Source organism: Armigeres subalbatus, chromosome 2 (genome assembly GCF_024139115.2).
Source record: "Armigeres subalbatus isolate Guangzhou_Male chromosome 2, GZ_Asu_2, whole genome shotgun sequence".
Taxonomy (NCBI): Eukaryota; Metazoa; Arthropoda; class Insecta; order Diptera; family Culicidae; genus Armigeres; species Armigeres subalbatus.
This window is the reverse complement of record NC_085140.1, coordinates 440,689,484-440,712,902: the sequence shown is the minus strand read 5'-3', so window position 1 is coordinate 440,712,902 and position 23,419 is coordinate 440,689,484. Positions and strand designations below refer to the sequence as shown.

General features: G+C 39.8%; 1 protein-coding gene across 6 annotated transcripts in view; it reads left to right on the top strand.

The window, feature by feature from the left end:
* Window positions 1-23,419, top strand: part of LOC134213662 (blastoderm-specific protein 25D) — a 71,322-nt gene that overhangs the window by 26,684 nt on the left and 21,219 nt on the right. The gene's annotated exons all lie outside the window — the stretch shown is intronic.

Below are 23,419 nucleotides of genomic sequence, written 5' to 3'. Positions count from 1 at the left end.
AATAATTAGGGAGGGAAACGGTGAAAAGAAACTTAAATGCGATAAGAATCTACGTGTGGCTTTCCGTGTTTACAACCAACCAGTAGCCACCCGGGCGGGCGTCGATGTCGAGCTTTTCGTCTTACTCTGGTGATGGACATTTCCCACATATAGTGGCTGAATTACCGTCGGTCGTAATCACCTTCGCCAACGCATACAGTCAGGCAATGCCTATAGGCACCTGTACCGAATGTCGCTGTTGAATGTGTTTATTGAAAGCTGTGAAAACTCACGCGATGTCTATGGTGCTGCATCCAACCAGTAATGCAACCCGTTAGCTACTATTCATTCATCTGGCAAACGCGTAACTTTGTCTAGGGTAAAGGAAACAGTGGGTCAGACCAGATAAAAAATCTCTTGGACAAGCAGCAACTATTAAATTTTCTATTTCTGCTTACTATTAACAATTACATGTGAGAATGCGGTAAACATCCCAATTCTTAAGTGCGTTAGAAGGTCTCAACATTTGTTGAAGCAAAAATTAAGCCATAAAGCCTTAGGCTTTGTAAAAATCCAGAAATAATTCTAAACGTTTATATGTTAGGTTCATGTTCGTCATCACAGCTTCCTTTGAAATTGATCAGGTTTCATTATTAATCACATATTTTTATCAATAACTCCCTATAAACTTATGTCGAATTCCAGTTCCAACCAGTTCCAACCTAAGTGCTGTCAAAGTGTTTTTTATTCGCTCAGGCTGGAACTAGGTTCGCACTAGTTCCAACCTCAAAGCTGTCGGGTTCGCACTGTGTTGTTTCACGGTTTGGCACCGGGTTCACCAATACAACTGTATTTCAACTGTCAAAACCATATGAGTGGGTGGGACTGGGCGGAATAAACAAGCAGAAGGGAGAAATGAAACTGTCTGTTATTCAAATAAAATGCGCGTTGAAATTTTTTTTTAGGAATTTTGTTAGGTATATTTGTTATTGTAGTTTTAAATGGAATTAAGCTGGTAATGTTGTCTTGATACAGTTTTAAAAATTGTTAGAGAAGTTATTCTTACGTTCCTTCAGGGTTTTCCTCACAGATTGTGTCCTAAATTAGGACGGTGGATGGAATTATTTAGGGAATTCCCCTTAAAACCCGTTCACAAAATCCGTTAAGAATTGTCAGACAAATATATTTGAGGAATACCGAATAGAATTCTTTCTGAAGAATTTCTTTTGAAATTATTCCAAAAACTCTTTTGTGCGTTTCAGAATTTGATTCCAGTAATTCTTCCTTGAATTCTTGTATGCATTCATTGGCGATATCTTTCAGGCATTCCTCCATATTTTTTTCCAAGAGATCCCTTCGAGATGAATTCCTTTGAAAATCTTCTAGAAATATCTTTGAATACTGTTCCAGGATTTTCTTTGAAAGTTGCTCCAGGAATTAATTTGGAGGAATTCCTCTGAAAGTTCTTTGAGGAATTCCTCCGGATGTTCCTTGAGGAATTCCTCCGGAAGTTCCTTGAGGGATTCCTCCGGAAGATCTTTTAGGAACTCCTCTGGAAGTTAATTGAGGAATTCCGCCGGAAGGTCTTTAAGGAATTCCCCCGGAAGTTCCTTGAGGGATTCCTCCGGAAGATCCTTTAGGAACCCCTCTGAAAGTTTATTGAGGAATTCCTCTGGAAGGTCTTTAAGGAATTTCTCCGCAAGTTCCTTGAAGAATTCCTCCGGAAGATCCTTGAGGAATTCCTCCGGAAGATTCTTGAGGAATTCCTCTGGAAGGGAAGGAGCTCTTCTGGAAGTTCTTAGAGGAGTTCTGCCGGAAGTTCTTCCAAGAAATCTTCCGCAAAATCCTCCAGGAATTCCCCCGGAAGTCCTTCAGGAGTTTCACCGGAAGCTAAAACAGAAATTCTTACGGAAGCTCCTCCAGGAAGCAGGAAGTTTTTCGAAGAAATTCCTGGATGAATTAGTGGAGGAATTCCTAATGAACTTTCGGATGAATTCCTGAAGGAACTTCCGGAAGAGTTCCTGGTGGAGCTTCCGAAGGAACTTAGGAGGAATTCCTGGAGGAACTTTCGGAGGAACTCCTGGAGGAACTTCCGGGGGAAATCCCGAAGGAACTTCTGGAGACAATCCTGAAGGAACTTTCGGAGGAAATTCTGAAGAATCCTTCGGATGAATCCTTCAAGGAACTTTCTGAGGAATCCTTCATGGAACTTCCGGAAAAAATCCACAAGGAACTTTCGTAAGATTTCCTCAAGGAACATGTAGAGATGAAACCTGCGGGGGAATTCCTGAAGGAACTTCCGGAGCAAAACGTTGTTATGTTTTCTATGTTGGACTATTGAAAGATAAGGAATTTTAGAAGGAAATCCTAGCATAAAGGTAGCTTCACAACTCGGGAATTTGGTCCACGGATTTTTCCCCCTGTATTTTTACATATGTTTTCAGGATTTGGGCACGGAAAATCAAAATCCTGGCCCCATTGAAAATCCGGTGGAAAATATTCCCGAGGTGTGAGGCTACCTTTATCAGGAGGGGTGGCGAGGAAAAAAATTAGCGTATCCTGTAGAATTTTTATCACATGCTTCTGAGCGTTCTCAAAAAAAAAAAACTTTTGCAGAAATAGTGATTGGAATAGACTTTGTGAAATCCGTAAGCACTCCCAATGGTTTTTTAGAATTACTTCAATTACTGCAATAAATCATTAGAATTTTTTTGAAATACTCATGATTATGATTGTTTGGGAAATCTGTTCGTTCTTTTGACGTTGCACAGTGGGACCAATTCCAAAAAAGACGGTCAAAAATGTTAGAAGTGAATAAAATGGTCTAGCAGGCCACATATTATGATATTTCATTGAATGGATGTTTCATCTTCTCGGCATCACCGACCCGCAAGCTAGAGATCCACTACCGGAACGAGAAGTGGGTCACCAGTCGTCGCAAGCACGCTAACGTTCTCAAAGACAACGTGCTTGCACCAAGTGGTGCCTCATCAATTATCAATGGCTGGCGCCGCCAGTGTAGAGTTCTATTTCTATGAGCACTTTCACAGATATTAACTGCTACCTTTAATTACCAATTTCTGCCACCTCACTGCAGTGCTAACATAAAATTGTATTCCATTACATATCAGAAATTGTAAACATATAGAATGGATTTTGTATCGTCACACAAAGTAAAGCTGTAGAGGCGCAAATCGTTTCTTGATATTACGGTTCATGTGAAAAACTCATGATCTTTTTACAGAGTAAGTATGGAAAATCAGATGTAGGGGTCAAACAAGATACTCTCCCTGCATTGCGACTAAAAAAGACATGACTTGATAGTTTGCCCTACTTTCTTTACCAATATTTTCAAGTGCCTGTAATGAGTGCGCAAGTGCATGTAAAAACTCATGATCACGTGGAATTTTCTTAATTAAAGTATGCATAAGACAAGAACAAATGGTACTAGTGGGCCGTACACATATTACGAAGGCCCTTATGGGGGAGGGGAACTGTCGTTTTACCCATAAATAAAAAATCATTTGTATGTAAGAAATCTTACATGAAGGGAGGGATGTTGAAAAACCCAAAAATAACGCTTACGTAATAAGTGTACAACCCCTAGACAATTTTCAGCTGTTGTCGCATCATTGTATTGGGGCAAATGAGAAGTAGAAGGAGAAGAAGAAACATATTGTGTGTTGCTTTTTATCAAAATTGATTGGCAAGACCGAAACGACCACTGTCAGTAATACCGAAATAACTGTGCGGGCGGAGGGTGGCGGAACCTAATTTTGCAGGATTGGATTCCTGACAAAAAAATAAAAAAAACCCAGATTAATCCACCTAGCAGTGATGATGCCTTTCTCGTGCATTATATTTAAAAAATCGCATTAGAGAGGTCAAAAAAGCTCTTTAGAAGAATAGATCACATTTTTTCGATCATTTTGCATGTTTTTGCCTTAGTTAAAATGCATTGCCACCATCTTCGGAAAAAAAAATTTCTGTTTTGAATTTTTCTTTCCATGATTTTTCAATAATTCCAAAATGCAATTTCCGATCGAGCCAATTTTCAATAGCAAACAATGGGACCGCATTCCCCGTCGAATGCAACTTGTTGCGAGTGAATCGGATAATGCTAAGTTTAAAAAAGTGTGTCTACAAAATTTTGTACACATACACACACACACACACACACACATACATACATACATACACACATACAGACATCACCTCAGTTCGTCGAGCTGAGTCGATCGGTATATAACACTATGGGTCTCCGGGCCTTCTATCAAAAGTTCTTTTTTGAAGCAATCATATAGCCTTTCGGTACAACTTTGTTGTACGAGAAAGGCAAAACGTGTGAATTTCATTGATGGGTACCGATGGGTACCTTTTTGAATTTCACAATGAATACAGCAAGAAGATAATACAATAATAATTTTATACATAATAAAGTCCGAGTACTTTCTGCGCGATCAAAAATAATTTACGAACGTATATGCGTGGCTTTATTAGTTTTTGGACTACACTTTGTAATGGTGCCAAATATAATAGGTTTGGGTGATGTATACATTGTGGCCAACATAATGAAGCAGTAAGATAAATGTTATAAGATTCAACAGAATTAAAAATCGACAACATGCTCAACTTGTATTGACTGTAAAGGTATAATCCACCCGAATAAAATGACTCAAAATTATGTTTACTTCATCGTCAAGTATTCTACTAACAACCCATGACTCAAATTTTCAATTTGGATCATTTTGAAAAAATGGTTTTTGACCGTCTTTTTGAAGATTGGTCCTTCTGTGCGTTGTGGACACCCTTTACACCTTCAAAGCCCTCTAGAGATGCTTAGGAACGGATTTCCATCGAAGAACTTCAACAGGCCTCCAGCAATACTTATACTGCCCATGATCGCATATTTGTAACACTCGCATTTTTTGTTAATTTTGTAAAAAGCCAGTAAATCGTTCAGAAAGCTCAATTTACTGCATAGTAAATAGTAAAATAGGCTTTATTATCTTGCTTATCTGTGATAATCGGGAAATGATTGAGTTTGTGGAGAGGATTGACAAACGATTTACAAAATCAACCAAAATGCAAATGTTACAAATATGCGATCATGGGCAGTATATCAGATGAAGAACTTCGTTGACCAACTGGTTTTGTTAATTTCCGATTCACTTGTCCTAAGACGAGTTTGTACAATCCCATTTAATTCCACCACTTAATTGTACCTTGACAGATACGTATTTCGACCTCAACAGTAAGATCGTCTTCAGTGTCTTGTACTTGACTCGACTTCGACGAGACGAGTCAAATACGAGACACTGAAGACGACGAGTCGAGTCAAGTACGAGACACTGAAGACGACCTTACTGTTGAGGTCGAAATACGTATCTGTCAAGGTACAATCAAGCGGTGGAATAAAATGGGATTGTACAAACTCGTCTTATGACAAGTGAAGACATTCCACTAAAAAGCTCAAAATAATTTTCTTAACATTTTCCGATTCATTCCACGTCGAGCATCCGAGCGAGACGGTTGTAAGTCCGCGTACGGTCTGCTTCTCTTTTGGTTTTTTCCCTGAAGTATAGGTTAGAGGTTTTTTTTCCAAAAGTGTTTTGAAGCATAGTGCTTGAGTAGAAGTTGTGCTTTGCTAAAGTAGTTAAGTAGCCATTTCGTTGCTTTTGCAAGATAACGCAAAAATTTGCAGTCTCTTCGGCGTCCATCGCAGGCGCAGTGTTGTCTGCGGCGAGAACACCAACAACAGCGTGGTTCGCTTCGACCGCACCACCGGCGAGTGTCTATCCAGCCAGTGTTTGCTGCCAGAACCGCTAGCCGGCGATAGCAGTGTGAACGCAAGCTCCCTCTCATTGTTCCCCACTCTTCTCCATCTTATTGGAATAGTTTTTTTTTTCCTTTTTTTACTCGTCTCCCCTTCTTATTATTTTGTGTGTGTTTTTTTTCTGCCTTGTAATAATTGTTTAGTTTTTAAAATAGATTGTGCCTCGCTGCAGCGGCGCATTTCGTGTCCACAATGCGCAAAGGCGAAGTTGGCGGGGGTACTTCGTATTCCATGTCAGATGTTTCGTTGCATTCGGGTGTTCCAAACCAAAACGAAATGGACACCAGCAACGCAAAAATTTCCTCTACGAGCCCCCGTCCCAAGGTCTACCCTCACGACTCTAGTGGGGCGTATGTTGTTTTCTTTCGACCCAAAGGCAAACGTTTGAATATCAGCCAGATCAGTAAAGATCTGGAAAAGTGATTCTCCTCTGTCACGACCATTGACATGGTTGGGTACAGTAAACATCGCCTCACGGTCAGTGATCGCAAACAGGCCAACGGGATTGCCACCTGTGAGTTTTTCACTCTCGAATATGATGTGTATTTACCGTCAGCAGTGTGTGACATGGCGGGGGTGGTGACGGAGGGAAGTATGACATGCGACGATTTGAAACAAGGTTTCGGTCGTTTCAAGAACGTTTCTTTGCCTCCTGTTGCGATACTGGATTGCAAACAAATATATTCGGTGTCGCAGGAGGGAGAGAAGCGGATTTATTCCCCGTCTGACTCTTTCTGTGTCACCTTTTCCGGGTCCGCACTGCCTGACTACGTAGTGATTGGCAAACTTCGTCTACCTCTTTGGCTGTATGTACCGAAGGTGATGAATTGTGTTAATTGCAAGCAGCTGGACCACACCGCTCAGTACTGCTGCAATAAACCTCGCTGTGCATCATGCGGAGAGAAGCATGTGGAGGGGGCGTGCAAGACGGCACCGAAATGTGTCTATTGTAACGACACATGCCATGCTCTTGAAGCTTGCCCAACGTACATACAGCAGCGAATCCACCAGAAGCGGTCTCTTCAGCAGCGTTCTCGGCGAAGTTACGCCGAAATGTTGAGGAAGGCCGCTTCTCCAGTCGTTTCTGACACCATCTACTCGTCTCTTTCTATGGACGATCAAGGTAGCTCTGACTCCAAGGTTGGAAATGGGGTTCTTTTTGTTATCAATGGCTCAAAGAGGAAAAGAATAAAACAGAGCCAGCGACCCTCGAAAAAGCCTAGAAAACAGCCGCTAAGTGAGCCCCAATCCAACATGGTCAAATTCAAAGCGGGTGGAAATACTCAAAAACGTTCAACTTTTAAGGTTTAACATCGGGATGATCGAGAGTTTCCACCGCTTCCAGGAACATCTAAAATCCCAGATGCCCCAATTTTTGCAATTTCTCAGCCAGAAGCAGAAAGAGAGCATAGAGAGCGAGCAGAAGAACTCCCGAGTGCTCCAATGTTCACACTTTCTGGCATCGTGGAGCTCTTCCTCAACTTCTTTGATGCTTCCGACCCAGTGAAGAACATGGTCAAAACTGTTCTTCCTATTCTGACTCCTCTCCTAAAGCACATTGCAAGATTCTCTGGACAATTTGTCCACTACGCCACGAAGCTGGGTATCGAATTCTATCCGGAGAAAACTGAGATGATTGTCTTTTCAAAAAAACATAAGTCGACAAAGTTCCCGCTCCAACTGATGGGTAAGACAATCACTCATAGCATGTCTTCTAAATAACTCGGGGTCTGGTTCGACACCTTCGGAAAGCACATTGTGTATCTGACACAAAAATGCCAGAAACGGATCAACGTCATGCGATCAATTACCGGAACATGGTGGGGAGCGCATCCCGAAGATCTTATGACGTTGTATCGAACAACCAGTTTGTCGGTCCTCGAATACTGTAGTTCCTGCTTCCAGTCCGCGGCTAAACCACACTTGCTGAAGCTTCAACGGATTCAGTACCGCTGTCTCCGTATCGCGTTAGGATGTATGAATTCCCATCTTCGGTTGACACCAATCGTGCTAACTTCTTAGACTCTTACAGTTCCTCTGTTACTTTTGATATGTCCATGAAGCAGAATACCAGGTTCATGGTATACCAGACTTTCTTCGTGCGGATGTCATGCCTCCATTGTTTGCAAGCAAATACGGGCACGCTAGCGAGGAGAGAACCTTTTCACAGACGGGTCAAAAATGGATGACTCCACTGGTTTCGGTGTTTTCAACGTTTTTCATAGCGCCTACTTTAAGCTTAAAGAGCCTTGTTCCGTGTATACTGCTGAGCTAGCAGCTATACACTATTTACTCGAGCAAACCGCATCCCATCCTCCTGACCACTTTTTCATCTTCACCGACAGTCCAAGTTCCTTGGAGGCTGTTCGGTCAGTGAAACTGGTTAAGCACTCAGCGTATCTTCTGAATGGGATACGGAAAGCTTTGAGTGCCTTATCACAACGGTCTTACACAATCACCATGGCTTGGGTCTGTTCTCATTGCTCGATCCCGGGAAATGAGAAAGCGGACTCTTTGGCTAAGGTGGGCGCTGTGGGTGTGCTTGCTTGTAGAAGTCAATCAAATTTAATTGAATATCGAATGTTAATTCGTTTGATAGGGTTAGCTGCAATTTTACACGTCTTTGAATTTTCAAAATTATTTGCTGTGTAGATATGCTTTTCAAATATATGAGGATTAGACCAAGGAATGTCTGGTCAATTTATTTTAGCCAGAAATGAGGCTACTCTGTATGAAGTTACATATAAGAAGTTACGCTGACTGGCCGGTAGGTCTGTAGCCATGAAGTTCTTGGATGACCTTACTGTCTACAAAGGCTTATATGGCTCCTACAATTTTTCGATATTTTCTATAGAACTAAATGATGTTGCGCCAGTCGTGATTACGCTTGAAATTCCTTTTATGAAGTTGCGTGATGATGAAGATGGAGTGAATATGACGTTTCTGTTAACATAGTAAAATTAAATTGAATTCAGTTTATACTAAAAATATCAACCAAATGCGACTATAAATGCGTTTTGGTTTTAATCTGAGACGAGGCCGGCAAAGACAGCTTCTTTTTCCTTGTTTTGACACTTGTTCTTCTTTTCATCACAGTTGACCATCGAGTTTCAACTGTTTCCTTGACTGTTTCACCTAAGCCCTGGGTGGACTCTTTTGAGCACAATAAAAGTGTATTCAATTCACGAATTAGTAAATTCATTTTCATAAGCATTTTTATACCGGGAACAAAACACAAGTTTATAACTGATTATTAATAAGCTAAACGGATGATTTGGAATACTCGTTTAAGTGAAAAAGTCTTCGAAAAAAAAATTCATGCGGAATATTTTATTTGGGATACCAATACTTTCACACAAAAAGCTGCTGGCTCCACCTGACAGTTCGTGACAGCAGTTGACTGGCAGCAGCTGAAGTTAATTTTTTTTCCTCTTTGCAAGTCCCGTCCCAGGTTTTAATGTATGTGCGCCAGCTTGTAAGCAAATTCCGAAGCAAACTGCTCACTGGGAAAAACGTATTGATTTAGGAAACCCCTTACTGAAGACCGTATTTCAAAATATTGTATTATACCAGAGAAACCATTCACCCATATTATCCCAGCGTACTTTAATTGTTTAATGAGCGTCTTGCCGGTTTGATACGGCGGCGAACTCTATTCGATCGAATTTTGAATATAATCAGTATTATGTTTTGCTCCAAAGGTTAATATATCAGTAAAATACAGTTTGAAATTTGTCATTATGAAGGATTAGCAACAGCTTTTATTTCTTACAAAAACTGTAAACACTTTTCCAAATAATCTACTCCAAATAATTACCAATTCAAACTTTGAACCGACTTGGTATCGTTTGCAGTCATAAAGATACGAAGATAACCATATAACCGAATGACACAAACGAGCAGCGAGCACGACCTGCCATAAATAAGTAGAACTGTTTCTATACCTATTGGAATAAACAAAATACAAAATATGAACAATTGCGTTTTTCTCGGTCGTAATAATTCTATTCTCAACTGTTAGTAGGTTTAGCAACAGTGTGGAACTTCCATACAAACCATAGTCAAAATTAAGTTAAAATTTGAATTTGAATACATATATTATTTGCTGCTTTTCGATCGATGGTATGATGAAAATTAACAAGTAATGAAGATATATTGTTTGACTCTTAAAAGTAAAAAAACGTTGATCATTTCTTATCTCAATACTCAATACTATAGAATTTGCGGTAAATTCGAATATAGAAATTGAATGACCGCTCTGAAACGTCGTTTTATTTATTTTTTGTCCACCAGACATGCAATAGTGCGCTGCAGCAATGCCCAAACAAAACAATTCAATAAACTACTGCTGGCGGAACACGCCATCATTCAGTAGTGCAGCGCAGCGCAGTTCGTATCCCAATATGTAGTCCTATGGTGTAGTACGAGTGATAGTTTCGGAAAAGGTGGGTACCATCACTGAAGGGTTTGGAACCAGTTGGCGCACGACGCGACGCCTTACGTTCGATTCGACAGGTCGTCAGTTTGTCTGATAGATGTTTATTCAACGTGGTGCGCTACGCGGTGAGTACATTTCAATTGCATGATAGCTTGACTGGAAAGTGTAATTCAACTGCAGGAGAATGCTTGGTATCGTAACTTACGAAAAGGGCTTCAACGTCTAGTATTGCATTATTATTGTCTATTTATAATAATAAACATTGTACCATTTAGTAGATTAAGAGATTGACCTATACCAGATAAAAATAAAAAAAATAAATAATATTTGTTTGCCATTCACGACATGGACTGAGTCTCCGAAAATCTCTCTATGTAAAAATGAGTTTGCATTTTCTTTGATGCAATATAACTCACAAACGGATTGACCGATTTGCATGATTTTCTCACTAATTGATTGGTCTTGAGATTGTCAGTGTTTATATATTTGAAAAGATGCAAAATGTTGTTGGGAGAATTGTAAAATTGTTAAAATACATTGTTTTCATGTGTTCTGAAGAAAGCCACCAAGCTTGAACTAAAATTGATCTAGATAGAGTGCAACGCTACAATCAACTAAACGATTGACAGTTAATTAACAAAAAAACTCAAGCGAGATAGGGCAGGTTCGTCGAATTATTCATATTTTTGAGAATAGTGTTGCATTTATAGATTAACAGCTTTACAGATATTAGCTCGATTTTCGAGAATTGAGCAAACCTAGCGTGCTGGCGATCATCCAGTGGTGAGCACTGCGCTGATGAGGCGGAAATTTCGCCATCGCCCATCCACATTCGGTGTTTGTTGACGTCTGAAAACGGATGTTACGGGCTATTCTTAATGGCTTTCAAGCTTCCAATATGATGAAATGCAATTGCAGCAAACGACGAATGGGCCAAATTGAATTCGAATGAGTGATAAATGCAAAAGGTAGTTCATACATATTGAATTGGGATGCGCTTTTCTCTCGTAATTTAAATACAGTTACGTAGTTAATACAGACCTACTATAAGACGAGTTTAGTACTATTCGATTTGATTTCAATTGTAATCTTAACAGATACGTATTTCGACCTCAACTGTACTGTGCACTGTGTCTAGTACTTGATTCGACGTATGATTGGTGAAGACAATCAACTTACATGACCTGTCATAAGACGAGTTTGAACAATCCCATTGAATTCCACCACTTAATTGTATCCTGACAGATACGTATTTCGACCTCAACAGTAAGGCCGTCTTCAGTGTCTTGTACTTGACTCGACTTGCTAGTCGAGTCAAGTACAAGACACTGAAGACGGCCTTACTGTTGAGGTCGAAATACGTATCTGTCAGGATACAATTAAGTGGTGGAATTCAATGGGATTGTTCAAACTCGTCTTATGACAGGTGAAAACATTCCACTAAAAAGCTCAAAATAATTTTCTTATCAACTTACATGAGTTACATGAGTTGATTCTAATATTAGACGATCAAGTTTTTTTTTATTTTTCTTTCTTTCGGCTTTTTTGAATATGTACCTAGTGTTAGTCCTCAAAATCTTACATTTCTTGTATTGAAACTTTGCAGAATTGTATATGCTCAAATTTTATACAACCATTGTAAGATTTGTTTTTTTTGGGTGTCTAATTTCACTCCAAAAACAAAAGGCTTGGTGACGGTAACCCTCAACAGATAATATCGCAACAAGTTGCATTCGATTAAGGAATATAAGGAAATCGCATGAATTATTCAAACATTACTCACAAACAAAATGATAAAAAGATTCTAACTTTTTTAGTTAAATATCTTTGCTGTGCATACGCACATCACATGTTTCGAAGTGGACAAATTGATATGAAATTTGCGAAAAAAAATCCACGTGTCTTGGAGGGACTCGAACCCGCAACCTCATACTCCCTAGATAGGCGTGATAACCCCTACACAACAAGACCACTTACTGTTGAGAGATAAATCGAGATCACTCCTATACATAGTTCAGTAAACCGCACAAAAACTGCATTGCGCGACATTTCAAACACTCGGAAAGAGTGAGTGTACCATGCGGCGCTGTCGATGCTGTTGGCGAACAAAAGTTGCATGGAGAAGAAGAAGCAAAAAGATGATATTCGAAAAAAATGCACGGAGAAGCATTCGAAGAAAATTTTGGAACTCTTTCTAAAAATCCTAGAAGCAATTTAATTAAAAACGGTTAGCAGTGCGGGGTCGGAAATTTTTTGGTGGGATTTCTGATGGATCTTCCGGAGGAATTCCTGAAGGAATTCCAAAGGATTGCTTGGAGGAAATTAAAAAGGAATTCCTGAAGGAGCTTCAGAAAGTATTCCAGAGAAATTGTCTGGAAGAATTCTTGCAGGAATTTCCATATTAACTTCTGGAGCAACTTTCAGAGAAAGTGCTCAAAATTACAGAAGAGTGCTCATTACAGAGAAGAGTCAAAATTACAGAAGAGTTTCTTAGAGTGCTCAAAATATTCCTAGGAAAATTATCAAAATAATTCATCACGAAGAAGAAGTCGCAGCAAGCATTTGTGCGTGCACGGTCGCAATTTGTTTCTGCTGACAAGTTTTTTTTTAAGTTTTTCGGCCGATTAGTATTATATTTAAGAGCGGCTGCCACTGCTGCTAGTAGTTCAAACCATGGTACGAATTTAGTTCAAATCAAACCATGAGCGGTGTAGTTCAAACCATGGTTCGAATCTAAGTGTTGTAATTATTAAGTTTTTTCGATGAAACTAAGCATAAATATGTGAACCCAGGATGTTTTTTGAAAGGCAATGAACTAAGCTTCCATATAAACTAGAGTTCGCAGTTGTAACATGTTTATATAATGAAATCTCGCTTAACTTTTCAAAAGGTCCTAAGTAACATTTTTTTCATGATTTAATTTTAGTATTGCAATCAACAGATAAACATGAAATACGTTGATTGCATTATTCAGATTAAATCATGAAAAAAATGTTACTTAGGACCTTTTGAAAAGTTAAGCGAGAAATATCTGAATTTTGTTTTGTCGGCTCATCTGATACTTGCCATTTGGTTCATACCATGATTGGATACCCTATTAACGATTCTGTAAAACCGCACAAACCGAATAGATTGGATTTGCTATATGCATCGCCGGAAGGATTCCAAGCTTGAAATCCAACGTGCTTCCTGGACGCAGAATCCAGACGCCGTTGCTAGTCTCCTGGAGAAGCAGTGCCCATGAAGATGATCTGCGAGCTGATTGTCATCGTTGGGTATCGTAGACTTCCTCATCATGTTCGAAGACGTATTGTAGGCTCGGGAAATGTTTCTCGATTCAGATGGCTTAGTGACACCATTTGGCAGGTACCATTTATTTTTTATAATTACACCACCTTACCCTATTATGTTTTTGATGCTTCATAACTCATATCATTGACTACTAAATACGCACAGGGCATCGTTTGCTACTATTGCCGCTGCGGATATTGTGGGAGTCCCAGATATCCGGTTCACGATTTGGTTAGCAACGGAAGCTCTTTTCGACCTTCTACTCCCTGAGTAGTGCGAATAAGGGCGTCCTTCTAATGTTTTGCTGTACCTGTTATGAACAACTAGTACATCCCGTTCCCTACACTTCCAGAGGTTCCTTCCCGCATAAGCGATTCCTTTTTGTAGTACTAGTCTTCATAACAAAAAGGGCACCATTACGGAACATGCGATATGATCACTTTATTTGTAGTACTACTTGCGACATCAGGCCGCACTGGAAGAATGCCAAAATCTACTACCAGAGAGTTTTTTTCTAACACTCATTATGAAGTAATCCGAAGTTGAAGTATGAGAGCAAAGAAAATACACGAAATCGCTCTCAATAGCTAACGAACAACGATAAAAGAAAGGCAAACACTGTTCCGAATCATAACAAGCCATGATAACAAATATATCAAACTTGTATGTATACAAATGCGAAAAAACAAAATTGGATAGGCAGCCCCCACAGAGAATGTGTGTTCTCTAATATGCAGTTATTGAATTTATGTGTAGATTCATATTGAATATATTTAGATCGCTAAGGCTGTGAACCATTCCACCGATTCGTTTAACTTTTAGTTAAAGTTTAGTTTAACTAGTAGTTAAACTTTGTTCGCGAGAAAATTGGCGCCAAATCCATTTCGTTCCGAATAACTATCAATCTGTCGAAACTCAAATGGGTCGGCTTCGGAGTTAAATTTTAACCACAATGGGAAAATAAACACCGAACTGTCAAATTTTAACTAAAAGTTAAACGAATCGGTGGAATGGTTCACAGCCTAAATGGCAAAAAAAATGTGTGCGACACATATATTCAATATGAAGAGTTTTCTCAGTGTAGGTAAACTCTATGTAGTGGAAATGAAAATAAATCATACTGCCATATCTTTATCGCCTAATTGCATAATTTGGCACTAAGCCTACTACATCATCCACCATACATTTGCAAGAGATTAAATAATTAAAAACCTTCCGAAAAAAAATCGAAGTGGGCCTCTCACTCCGTTTATGATTGTCCGAGGGATGTAATAAATTTCACGCATTTGATGTTTAATGATCATCATCAGCTTCATCGCACTCCATAACGTCAATCTTACTTGATCCAGTTGTTTAACCTTTTTCGTACTTTAAAATGTACAGAAAGGCTGTACGATCACTCTAGGATTGGATGTCGTATGGATCAAAAGTCAGACGAAATAGTTTATTTGATTGTGTGTATAGTAAAACTGCTGATTGTTGTAAATGGACATATAAAAGATCTTATACAGTAATATTTCTTGAGAAATGCACTCTCACCCCTAGATGAATTCACCAGTTTCTCCTTTTATTGAACAGTTCAAATTTGTGTCTAATTAGCACAATTTGCAGCGATTTTTGCACATTATCCATAATTAGGTTAATCATTAGAAAAATAAAACAAGTTTAGAAGGTTTTGCTGTCTGAAATAATTTTCCCTCTACTTGTTAATCGTCAGACACGTCAAAAATAGTAAATGGGCTTCATTTTCGATTAGAGGTTTATTACCAAATTGGTCGCAGTCCTATTGCACCGTTTTGCTATTAATCAATCAATGCTGCGCCATCAGCTTGGACCAGCTCGAAGACGGATGGCGTGGCGTAGTGAACCTACTAATGACGCCTACTTAGTGTAAATCATTCGATGGCGAGCGCACGCAGCAGCAGCAGGTTGCTTTGTTGTAATGAAGTTGTGAAGAGGCGAGCAATTAGAAGGTGTATTTGAAATCGTATTTTTTTCCTTTTGCTCAGTCTGGGCGAATGATATCAAGTTGTGATTAAATAAAAGTGCAGATTAATCTACCTAGCGGAAATTGGGCTTTTTACGTGTGTTATACAATGTAACGAAAAAGGAATAATGAAAAATGTCGCAAAGAAAATTTACAGGAGTGATACATAACTAGGTACTGAATAGTTAGTGTTAAATTGTAATGGAAATATTAGCTAAAAAATGTGGGATCATACTTCTCAACACGCATTATTATGGCCATGAAGTTGAACATTTTTTTTATCTTTTTTGGCGAGATTTTCAGCCTGACTCTGGTTCAACGGGTAGTTTAAAAAAGTATTACTAAATATGGTCACTTTGCACGGAATCGATTTCTCTGATTTCATGGCAAGGGCCATATCTAGACAAAATTGACCGATCTGTTATATGTGGAACAATTCGGGATAAACTGAAAATATTTTACTGCGAAATGTGGCAGGCACATGTCTCGTTCAGTGACGCAGGTCAGAAGCTGGCTGATGCCCCGCGACAACATCGACCATTGTCACTCATTTCAAAAGAGACGACAACACAGACGATATGAGAAAATCTGTCCTGGAGCTTACCGCAACGCGCATCCGGAACAACGAGATCCGCTATACGGGGTATTATTTGTGCTCATGCACTTCTTCTAAAATTCCGGCCCCTAGGTTAGGTTAGTGCGCCGACTGGCTTGCTGAGATCCACTGCTACGTTGTCTCGATCCCTCAGCGGTTGAGCCACAATCCCCCCCGGCGTCGAGGGTGGTTCACCAGTTCCGGTGAAGGATACTTCCGCACTGATAGTGCCCCGACAACCGGCGACTATCGCAGGATACGCTTTCGCGCATTGCGCCAACTTCTTCTTCGGGTTGCAGAGGTGGTCCGACATTTCCGATGGTGGATGACGTCCGCACTGGTGGTGCCCTACATACCCGAAGCACTTCCTTCTTCTTTCTTCAGCAGGTTGGCTGTTTGAGTGCCGGAGTCGGTCCGACGATTCCGGTTGGAAGAAGACTTCCGGTGCACCGGCGCCCTGACGACCCGAGTCCAAACACGCTGGATTTTCGTCCGAACTGTTATTTGCTGGTCCCTTCTCCATGTACTTTGCAGCTCTGACGCAGCATTCCACGTGTCTTACACACACAGTGTCGTTACACATTCGCTCTGCGATGTTGTCCGCCCGTAGGACAGGCATTCTTCTACGTACTTCGGCAAACCTTGGGCAATCGAATAGCACGTGTTCTGGAGTCTCCTCTATGTTGATACACGCCGGGCAGAATGGCGATGACGCATGGCCACACCGATGCGGATAGTGGCGGAAACAGCCATGTCCGGACAGGAACTGTGGGAGGTAAAAGTTCACCTCTTCATGCTCTCTATTCACCCACGTCGACACATTGGGGATGAGCCGGTGGGTCCGCCTTCCATTATCCGCATTGTCCCACTTCTGCTGCCACTTTACCATAGAGTCCAAGCTCACCGTCTTTGTCACATTTCTGGTATCTCTCCGTTGGTAACACTCGATATCCTTATGCAGATTGGAATCATCCCTGCGATAACGCAAACTGCCTCCGACAAAATGGTTCGGTACGCACTCGCGACTCGAACGGCCATTAGGCAAAACACCCTGTTCAACTTTCTGCGGTTATGTTTCGTTTTGAGCACAGCTCCCCTGGCTGGAGCTCCTTACCTCAGTATTGAGGATGATACTGCTGCCAGACGACGTCTACTGCTGCTTTTAGGACCACCCACGTTCGGCATGATCCTTGCAAACGCACTGACCACTTTTCGCAGGAATAGTCCACATGGGTGTTGAAATTCAACCGGTGGTCGATCATCACTCCTAGATGCCTTAAAGCCCGCACGGACGGTATGTTATGCCCTCCTACGGTAATCTGCATACGCTGGATCTCTGGGCAGTAGCTAACCAGCATCACTTCTGTTTTGTGGTGAGCAAGCTGCAGCTTGACTCCATTCATCCAGGTTTCAACTGCGTCGGTCGTTTCCGCCATTTCTACTTCGGTTATCGTAAGGACGACATCGTCCGCGAATCCGAAGATCTTCACGCCTTTGGGCAACTTTAGTTTTAGAGCTCCGTTGTGCATAATGTTCCATAGCGTTGGGCCTAGTATGGAACCTTGCGGAACACCCGCCGTCTTGATTGCATTCACCGTTAATCTGCCTTTTCTAAATCCGAACTGCTTTTCCGATATGTCGATCTCGCGCGCGTTTGTGTGTGTGTGTGTGCCCCAAAAAAATCACTCATTTTTCGGGTACTTATCCTTAACCGATTTGCTCGCGACAAATTGCATTCGACGGGGAATCTTGTTTCCTGTTGAAAACCCACCCGATCGCACTATGGTTTCTAAAGTTAAGGCTAAAATACATTTTTTATGCGCAAAACGCGTGCAAAAAGCTCACTCATTTTTCGGAGACTTATCCTTAACAGATTTGCTCGCGACAAGCTCCATTCGACGGGGAAACCTGTCCCGTTGTTTTCAATTGAAAATCGGCCCGATCGCACTATGGGCTCAGAAGTTTTGGCCAACATAATTTTTTCGAGCACTTAACCTTAATCGATTTGCTTGCGCATAAAACAATTTATTTATTTATTATCAGACTAAGGCCGGAGTGGCCTGTGCTGCACATAAAAGTCTTCTCCATTCAGCTCGGTCCATGGCTGCACCGCCAACCACGCAGTCTGCGGAGGGTCCGCAAATCGTCCTCCACCTGTTCGATCTACCTTGCCCGCTGTGCGAATAAAACAAATGTTTCATATTAAAAATCGGCCCGATTCCAATATTTAATTAAAAGTATCTAGTCTCAACCGAGTAGCACACTTGTCACATACCAGTTACTGTGACTCATATGCGACCAAATCCAGTTACATTGGAGTTGCTGAAACTAAATCGATCCGAATTGTGTTATTAGAGTCCGGTTAGATTTCGGTTTAATCCACTTATATCTAATAATAGCTCCTAATGCGTAATCGTGCATAGGCAGGGCTGGTTGCGAGTCACTTTTTAGTGACTTGGTCACTATTTTGAGCCTAGTCACTAAAAAGTCACTATTTGCATCCAAAAGTCACTAAAGTCACTATTTTTCGTAAAATGGTCACCAAAGTCACTATTTTTGCATCGTTTCACCGTTTGTAAAAAAGTTCAAAATAAAAATCATTTGTACCTACCATTATCATCAATTAAATCAAATGTAAATCTGTTAGCAAAATATGTAAGTTTGGGAAATTGCACCAAAAAAGCTCCAAGTGAATTGTGGAAATCGTCAGGTTGCTTGCAATTCATGTTTTAAGGTTTTAAGGCTTCGCACGAATTTAGTTTTGGAGGGAAATTTTATAAAAAAGGAGCGTGGTTTTCGATAGCAAAATGTTGTTGAGAAGGAACTCCACGTTTGAAGTCTATGCCGTACCCAAGCCATTATTGAATGCATTATACTCTTGAGCCTTCACAGAAAAAATAATGAAAAGTAAACAGCGCGTAAAATTTGACATGCGGAAATTTGCTGAAATGGTCCTCTTCCTAACAAGATTGCTTACAACTTGTATGCAATATTAAATACATTTAGGCTATATCCCGTGTGGAATTACGCTAATAATGGTGTTCCATTTATGTGCATGATTTTTGGCGTAAATTTCAGTGGATTTTTCTATCTGTGTTGTTTAACAAACAATTTAAAGGTAAAAGCTTCACTTGTGGTCATTTTTCATCGTTTTTGAATATTCATTTTTTGTCACGTCAATTTTGACATAATTCCGAGATATGTCTTAGTTTCTGCTTCATTAACCCCGTCTACGACGAACCACACAGCATGAAACCTGCCATCATTTTTCGATTTTTTTTTGTCAGGAATTAGGCCAGTGGAGGTATATCAGCTTCCACACTGATATTCTTCCCTCCCCCTTCATACGGGAGCTTGGCAGAAGGAAGGTCGTTCGATATGTGCCATCACAAATATTGCCCTCCGCTCGCTTTCAAATCGACTTCTATAAAAACATTCTTCATGTCTACCGTATCCTAACGGAACTATCAATTCTATACTTTCGCCTCTAATTCTATCATGAACATGTACGTCTAAGTTTGGAAGATGATATTAGCATTTCCATATCATTGTAAATCGTTTAACTTCACGTAGAAGTAACACACACACACAAAATCATTAATTAATTATTATTTTAATGCCTAATTTTTACGTAAGTTTAGCTTATGAACAACAATTACAACAAAACTGCAACCATCAACCACTCTATGAAACGTTGATTATAGAAATAATTTTGACTGCTTCATTCTTGTTTGTTTAGTTAGAACGTTGGTGAACAGGACTATCCAGAATAGATGTGATACTAATGGATATTTTCTTTGTTCTTTTTCAATGTGGTAAAATCATTTTTAAATGATCATGATCAGTTATATTACATGAAACGTACTGAAAGAGAACACGTTCTGTGAATTGTGGTAACAAAAATTGATATTTCGCGCGTAGTTGGCGCGAATTGGATTTCATGTCGTGTATTTGATTTTAGTTGGCGCGGATTTCGCGTCGGTCGAAACTTAGGTATGGTAAAATTCATGTTATATCTGAGTTCTGGTTAAATTTTTAGTCAAATCGGTTCACGCGCAATGCATTTAAATTTATTATTATTAAAAATGTTATTAATAATTATTAAAAATTGTATTTAAAAAATGTCTAAATAATTTTGAGTTCTTTAAGTTTTTTGAAACAATTTGTGCTGATAAAGATTTATAAGCTTTGTGATTCCAAATAATAATTAATTAGATAATTTTATTGCTTTTTTATCGAAGAACAGCTAATTTTACAACGTGCCAACACAAGTATTCACACGTTTAACTACATAGGAATTAGCGAAAGCACAATCAAAAACATTTTTTATTGTCTTTATTAAGCAGATTTTCAGCCCTTGGCTGGCTCGTCTCCAGATACAATCCAAAACATCGTTCTTGCACTCTTTCACACTTTTTTGCAGCTCATCCAATTATACATAAATGATAGAACTGGTGGGAATATATTTTAGTGAGACAATATTTTTAGACGATAGTAAAATACGGGGCAAAATTTGCCATACGTATATCATTCTGTCATTTTCATACACAAGCTACAGTTTCACGGAAAATTCTTCAAAATGGTTGTTGAAATTATAAACTTGGTTTAGCGACGCTGGGTAAATACCACTACGTGGTTCGTCACGGAATAAGGTTCACCATGGTCGTATTGCTAGCTAACCTAAATATCCAACTTTGTGGTATTTATGAGGGTGTTGCCAAGTCGGTTGCCTCTTGCTAAGCTTAATCCTCTCATTAGTTATGGTGAAGATGGGCACGGCCAGCAGTAGTAATCCTCATGCTTTTGTAATTTTTGTCTTTGCTTGATTTCTGATAGCATTCTAGAAAAAGATTTCAAAAGAAAAACATGATATCACTAGTTTACAATCTACTACGGGTTACACAGTGACAATGCAAATGCAACTCAGCTCACTACCTAGTTAATACTTCATACAAAAGTCACTTTTTCTGCATCTGAAAGTCACTATTTGGTCACTTTTTTCGTCATCGTTGGTCACTAAGTCACTATTTTAAACGGCATTTATCGCTACCAGCCCTGCATAGGGGTTTGAGCTAGTTTGTCCGTAGTTCGAATTATCGTTAAATAAATTAACTCTAATTTTTCTTTCTTGTATGCGAAGACCCAAAAGAAAAATGTCTTAACGGCAGAAAATGTTCTATTCTTGTCTTTTTTGGTTTAAACATTCTCGGTTTTCGAAAAGGTGAGGATGGTAATAATGATGTAAATAGTATGTTCAGATAACGTGTTTTATAACTTGATATAGGAATATAAAACGACAATATAATATGTGAACTTTGACAGCGCCAAGCCATCAATTGATTTATATTTGTAAAATGAATGCATGGAAGAAAATATGATGAAAATAATGGGATTTATCCCCATTAATTGCTGATTTGACCTCTCTAATCGTTCGCGATATTTTATGACGAACGAGAAAGGCATCATCACCGCTAAGTGGATTTATCTGGGTTTTTTTTAATACTTTTTGGTACTAGGGAAAACCAAGTGGTCAAAGTGGGAGGGGTCCACCAAATTACCACGATAAACCACATGAGGCGAGGGGGGTTGAAAATCTTCAAAAATATAACCACATGGTTTTTGGATGGCCCCATATAGCAGTGGGTAGACTGGTTTTGCTTTTCCCATATACTTAGTATACAAAAAGGCGATTTTCCAAAATCGAACTTTCGATAGAAGACTCGGAGACCTATAGTGTTATATACCGATCGACTCCGCTCGGCGGATTTAGGTGATGTCTGTATGTGTATATACAAATAATGTGAGACACACTTTTAGGTACTGCCATCGGGGGTGACAACGGGCCTGGGGGTGAGAATGGGTCATCATCGTTCAAAAAGGTCTCTTATATTTTAGTCTTCTTGCCCTCAGATACATTCAATCTATTCTACAAGCATTCTAAGTACTTGAAGCAGTGACCCATTCACACCCCCATTTGACCCATTGTCACCCCCGACGACGGTACTTAGCATTATCTGATTAGCTCGCAGCAGGTTGCATTCGACGCAGAACTAAGCGGCCTAGTTTTTCACTATTGAAAAGTAGCCCGATCGGCCATTGCGTTCTGGAGTTATTCATATTAATTGTTTTTTTGTAAGGTTCACCAATTGCTGAATTGTGAAATCTATCCTCCTAAAGTGGTATTTTGACCTCTACACACTTAAATTATTTTTTAGATCTCGGCAAAATTTTTGCCGAGATTCCAACAGCCGAGATCTCGGTAATATTTTTTACTGAGATTCGGTAATTCCTTGTTGAAAGTTGATTTTTTGCCGAGATCTCGGTAACGATTACCGATGACTCGGTAAAGTTTACTGAAATCTCGGTAAAAAATTTACCGAAATTCGTCGAAGTTATTACCGATATCTCGGCTGTTGGATTCTCGGCAATCGGTAAACATAGAATTTTAAGTGTGTATAATGTGTTTTTATCTCATTTGTCCGTGGCTTAGTACAGTGCATAGCATCACTAAATACTGGATCAGATAGAGTAATCCGTTGGCGTTAGATCAGGAGAGTTTAAAAACCATTTTTTCAAATACCTCTTGAAAAGTTTGTTCGTTTTGATCAAATGCCCTGTAGAATCTTCTAGTAGACTGATTTTGTGACTTTGATGATGAACTGAAAGAACAAAACAAGCATAGTTTTGCCTCACCCGATCCTGCATTGGAAAACCCAGAAGGTCATTCAAAATTACAAATTGATGCGTTTCTGATCTACATATATTGAATGTCAGAAGAGCATTTGTCGTTTCCAGGGACAGTCCAAAACAAAAAAAAATGTATCAATAAATCGATTGTGTTGTAGCTTTTCTCCTTTTTTCGAAAGTACAGACGGCACAAACACGTGACCTGTCACATGTGTTTCATTTCACCGTGGCGCGGAGCTGTCGCTCATTCGACACACAACAAATCAAATTTTTCCCAGCCTATCAGCAACGCAAAATGTGACTGGCGCGGGTGCAACCCCGTCAAAACGAACTGCTAGTTAGTATACCCTGACGGAGTGTGCCGACCAACGTTTATTTTCGTGTCGGAGGCGCGAAAATGCGCCTTCCTTCTACTAGTTCGGGTCTGCTCCGATTAAATGTAGGTACTACGTGTTTGAGCTTACGCTGCTCGTTGTTTGCTCTCAGTTGTTGCTTCAGTTAGTTTTGTTACATTTTTTGTGCTCATTCCACCAATAATGTCTTACTCTAACAATATTCACTAGTTAGTTGGTGGTCGACCGGCAGATCGGCGGTGCTAGGTGATGT